Below are 5,824 nucleotides of genomic sequence, written 5' to 3'. Positions count from 1 at the left end.
ATTTCTGAAATACCCACGTACATTTAGAATAACACTGCTATTCCGCACCATTATGGCAGCAGACTGTATTCTATACTTGCCTTTTGTCAGCTTTCAAGTCAATGACCAGCTACAGGGCCTTGGAGACAAAGAAAAAACCTTCTTTCTTGATGAGCAGATGAGTTTACACCTCACCTGAAACAGTCATTTGAAACTCACTGTAAAGACAGCCTGAAACCATTTAGAGAAGGTGTTACTGGTATGCAAAGTGGCCCCTCTCAAGGTGAATTATAAGATACCCTTGGAATTGCCTGTAATTATTAGTATCTAATGCACTTAAACATAATGATGATCAATAAGGCAGCCCAAAGATTTTAAGAAGGGGGGAAAGATCATACTGGGACATCTCCATCTTCTGTTAAACCACAAATATACATGAAGCATTTGCTGTCCTCTCTCATTACTCCACATGATTTTATGCTAAAGAAAGTAGAAGCAGAAGGTAACCCCAATGATTTTCTATGTGATATTTATTTTTCATTTTATTCAAAGCCCCTGTTACTTATCTTCTTTGATCCTATCTATTTTTCATTCACTTACAATACTCTGTCACCACCTTAAAAATCACGAGTGCTAGCAGCACTGTAAACATTATTCAGCAAAACACATATATTCTAAGGTTTCACATGCCCCTGCAGGATCAATTGTTACAGAATGATCTGGAAAAAAAATCTCATTTTTTTTCTTGAAATTCTGTCTAGCAGTATTGTACTCCTGTTCTTACTGAGATTACAATAATAATATAGAAAATGTGTTTTGGCTTCTATAGCTTTTTTCTGTTGTTGTTGTTTGTTTGTTTTTTGTCTTGATAAAGTGTCACTAGGAACTCTCTATGCCTGATAAAGTGATGGAAGCACATTTATATTTGATATAAGAAAGGTAGATGAAAGCAGGCAGAAAAAAGTGCAATGTAAAAGCAAAGCAACCAGGTGTTCTCAAAAGATTATGTTTTTTATTTAAAAAAGCCATGCACATCTCCAGTCAAAAGGCAGGGATAGAAATCGAGAAGAATTTGAGCTGCACCATTTGCTCCAGAAGTAGTTTTTCACCTATCCTCTTCATCCATCTTTCTTTTCCATGTAACTTGGTTGGGTGGGAGAAGAGGTAATAAAAGGCAATGAGGAAAGGTGGGCATGGCATTTTTGTTCCCTGGGAAATAAGTATCACTCTTCTACAAATCGGGATGCTGTAGCTGTCTGGGCTCATTTTGCATGTCAAACTAAATTACAATGCAAATTTTCTTCCTCCATTTGCTTATTCTAAGGTCTAGCTAATTACAAATGTTTAATAGTCTTACTAAGATCACCCTGTGGAAACATTAGAAAAATAGTCTTTTGCTTAGAATTGTGACTACAAGGTATTTTTAAGGTGAAAGTGGAGTCTTGAGTGCTGTGTGTGTACCCATAAGGCGCATACAAGCATATGTTTATGTGTGCGCGCATATATGTATATGCATGCAGAACTACAGATCTTACAAGGAAAACAATAAAGGGCACTTTTTCAGGCCTTGGGGTAAGGAATTAAGGATGACAAAAATAAAATTGTTTGGTGTGAATATAAAGGCTCCAGGAAGCATGAGGCAGCTTTATTCCAGTGTATTGATCCCTATCCATTTGTGGAAGAAAATTTCTGGCTTTTTACAGTAGTTCCAAATTTCAATTAACTTCCTTCACAACTGCTTTGTGCAGTTAATTTCTCTAAGCTACTGGTTATCTCTCTTTTTGCTGTGGATTTATACAGTGCTTACCATAATGCATCACTGATACTCACTATTTCTATAAGTGAACACTGAATAAGCCAAGGAACTGAGTAGATTTTAACTGCTTTAAAGTACATTAGGTGGCATTCGTCATTGACAGAATGTTTACGAAGTCCTTTGGGGAAGGGGGTTCTTTCTTTTTCTTTCCTTCAGATTTTCTTAATGCAGAGATTCGTGAACTGCTTATTGAATTCCAACCTACAGTTCATGAATCACTTAGATGCTGGCCTGATTAAATAATAACAAGACCATTTCCATAGAAATGGACTCATTATTATGCTACTTTCAATATTTTCAGATGGCTGTTACAGGAAAAAAAAAAACAAAACACCACACTCTGAAAATACCTTTTGGGATACAGATTTGTTTTTTGAGGTAAGCAGTCCTGTGCTTGAAGATGGTACTTACTTTATTTCAGTATAGGAGTTTCCTTGTTCTGAATTGGGATACTAACTTGTTACTTTTCTTGTCCATAATAAAAGTTATTTGTGTGACTGAGTGTTTATCATCAGAATGAACAGCTTCTTTTGCAACCTAACATGCTGAATTGTATTGTATATAGCTTATGGATGTATCTTAGTCTAAGACGGAATGCCCAATGACTGAAAAAGGCTAAAAAATATTTACAGTTGAAATAAAATATTTTGGTGTTCCTAAATTAAAATGTTTTCAATCACTTTGCTGATGCAAGTATTTCAGTTTGAGCTTCTACAGTTCTAGATTGCATTACCCAGGAGACTACACAACCACTAATACTTGGCATTTGGTGCTCCTTTTCTGCTTTTAAACTAAATTTCCTGGCAGATATGTATATTTGTCATTTACTCAGAGTTAAGAGGCACCTTAATGTGTTAAGCAAATTTGGTAAAAGCATGACTGCATTGAAGACAAACCTGAGTAACTATTTTTTGGTAGCCACAGAAAAGTTGCAAGAGAATAATAAAGCATTTTAGTTTAAGAGAATTATTAGTAAAAATAACGTTCCTATTAGCATATTATACAGCTTTCTCTCAGATGTGTATTCTCCTGCAATTCAATTGTCAAAGGCTTCAATTTTTTTTTTGTTAGAAACTGTAATTATCAATTTCACTGCAATTCAATACATCTTTGTTTTTCTACCTCAGTTCATAAAAGTTGTGCACGTATAGCTGAAATCAATTGCAGTTTATTATTTGGCTATAAATGCTTCAATATTTAACAACTTTTTCTGTATGTTCAAGTCTGTTTCCACAAGAAAAGTGTTTTTTTTTTTTTTTTTCCTGGCACAGATGAAATAGAAATGAATATACCGAAGTCATCAAACTTTAGAATTTGAAGATGGTGTTTGAAGACTGAACATTATACAATTATGAAACATGTGTGCTAATGCTGCTGAATCTCTCAACATGCAATATTTTTCAGAAAAAATATCAGCATCTCACATCTTCTCAAGTTCCAAAACTTCATGGAATCATAGAACTATAAAATAGTTGGGGGTGGGAAGGACTTCTGGAGGTTTTCTTGTCCAACATCTCACTCAAAGAAAGCCACCTTTAAATATAAATTACTGGACCTTGTCTCAACTGAGTTTGAACATCTTTGAGGATGCTGTTTCTATAGACTCTCCCGGTAATATCTCTCAGTGTTTGCGTGCTCTCACTGTGATGAGTTTTTTTCCTTATATCTAAACACAATTTCCCTTGCTTGCAGTCTGCATCCATTTCTTCTCACCCTTTCATCATGCATTTCCAAAAAAGTCTGCCTCTATCTTATCTACACTCTCCTGTTAGGTACTTGTAAACTACTAAAGGTCTCACTATAGCTTTCTCTTCTGCAGAATAGATGAACAGATACATCTTTCTCAGCCTCCCCTTGGCTCCAGCCGTCTGACCATCCTGGTGGCCCTCCACTGACTGGTCTGCTTTACTGTAGTGTTTCTTTAGCTAGAAGTTGTCATTAGTTTATTGTTTTGTCATCAGCTTATTTCACTGATTGCTTGATGTCATAAAAATGACGACACTGTAAGACCATACAATATGAAGCAAATTGTGAAAACATCTAAGTAACACCACTTCACTGGAAGTGTTCTCTTTTCTGATTTTTGTCACCTTTGGAGAACGTGATGTGATTCTAAAATTCTATTGGCAGAAAGACCTTTCCAGCTGCCAGTGGAGAGGAAACTCTATTTTGGACACATGCCTCAAGATTTTTGTATATTCAAGGCTGGTATTTTTTGACTTGTAAGGAAAAGTGACTGTGAAGTTTTATAATTTTGAATGTTATTTAACAAAGATATTATGTATCATGTTCTCTACAGCTTACTTGCTGTATATTTGCTATATGACTAGGGCATCATCTGCAAGTATTTATTTTGTAATTTGTAAACATAGCTTCCTTTAATGTTAATCATCATCTGAGCTGTGCTGTCCAAGTTAAATTTTCTCACACTTTTAATATTAGTTATACAACTTTCTCCTGTATAAAAAAATTATCAAGTAGACAATGATTTCAAATGACATGTCTTTTCAGTGGCAGGTAAAGTAATTTCTCTTTACAGTTTAAGAGAGAAACTAGTTCCTTTAGTAGTAAATGTTACAATATATAAAAATAAAGGTATGTACAGATACTGCTGGTTTAGCAGTCCCTTTGGGGTGTGAATATTCATAGCTGCCTTAGTCACTCTCAATTATTTGCTTTTTCTGGCTATATTATTCTGTCTTTAAGTTGTTCATTTTCTCAATTCAGAGGAAACACATTTTTCTTTCCAGTTGCACTAAATGGTTCTACTTAAACACTCTCCTCAACAGCACAGTCTATACAAGCAGTATAATACAGCAAAGCCTCATGAGGGATGAACTACTGCTATTTTTATAGGATGCAAACTGGATTAAAATTTGCAAAGAGTCCTGGTATAATCCTTACTTATAAACTTTCAGGGTCTGCCAGAAGAAAATGGCTTATTACTGTATTTCAAAGCTCTCACTTTAACATAGTACACAGCCAATAAGAAATACTAATTCCCCTATGAATCATAAACAAGAAGCAAACTATTCCAAATGAAGCTACTGCAATGCTTTGTGTTCCAGGTTTTAAATTTAGCTCAATCTTGGAACAATACAAAAGAATAATCACTTTTAAGCTTTCGTGGTTAGCTTTTGCTAAATGTATAGGTTTCCACAGGATTAATTTTACATTGGGAAGAAACTTTAATCAGCAATTACATTCCTTAATATTGCTTTGCAAATGTTTGTCTGATTGATTGTTTGATGAATTTTAAGCTTGCTTTTGTTCCAGTGACAAAGGAACCATAACAAGAGGTGGTCATCTTCACACTAACACTGAATTCAGCCCTCCAGCTACCATCTGGGGCTTGCTAGTGTAAAGTATTTTGCCTCTTGTGAATGTGGTCAGTTGGAGAGACTCTTCATGGGTGGAAATTGGAGTATTTTGGGCAGAGGGAGCTGTCTGTTGGTTGTTGTTGAAGAGACAGGCACAGCTGTAGTTTCATCTCATTTATAATCTGTCTAGCAAATGCAACCTCATTTATTTATAACCCCTAATGCAATAAAGTAAGTAATTTGAAAGAAAACAAATTATTGGTCTCAAAATGTCTGGCTGCTGATCATAAGCTTCTCTTTTGGTGATTTCTAACCATAATGCTCACACATATTTTAGTGAGAGAACTAATAGCAATCAAAAATATCTTGGGAAGTGAGGCAAGCTTGACTTTAACAAAGAAGCTTGCATTCAAGCTACTTTATTGTTCCAGCAAGACTACTGAAGTGGGAACTCTGTAAATGAACTTGGAGGATTAGTGCCTCTGTTCTCAATTTGATATAGTTCACAGCATTTTCAAATTGGGATATTAAAAGGGAGGGGATTACTGGATATTTATACCATAAACTAAATCATATAGTGTTTTTCTGTCAAACACTGCTTTAGTGTGAATCAGACTTGTTGGATTCCACCAGTTGTCTAATCTCTATGTTAGAAAATTGCAAATTAAGTCTCAGAATAGGGGGAAAGGGGAACAAAAAATCAACCTTT

The 5,824-nt window shown here is 35.1% G+C and overlaps 1 long non-coding RNA gene across 1 annotated transcript in view; it reads left to right on the top strand.

Annotated features, from left to right (window-relative positions):
* The window catches only part of LOC121068647, a 31,459-nt gene extending 26,118 nt beyond the window's left edge, over window positions 1-5,341 (top strand). Inside the window, exons 3-4 of the long non-coding RNA XR_005819009.1 lie at window positions 2,097-2,173; window positions 3,615-5,341. This is a non-coding gene — a long non-coding RNA (uncharacterized LOC121068647). The remainder of the gene's footprint in view (window positions 1-2,096; window positions 2,174-3,614) is intronic.
* The last annotated feature ends 483 nt before the right edge of the window (window positions 5,342-5,824 follow it).

This window comes from Cygnus olor, chromosome 1 (assembly GCF_009769625.2).
Source record: "Cygnus olor isolate bCygOlo1 chromosome 1, bCygOlo1.pri.v2, whole genome shotgun sequence".
Taxonomy (NCBI): domain Eukaryota; kingdom Metazoa; phylum Chordata; class Aves; order Anseriformes; family Anatidae; genus Cygnus; species Cygnus olor.
Note: the sequence above shows the minus strand (reverse complement) of the source record. Positions and strands in the feature narration are given on the sequence as shown.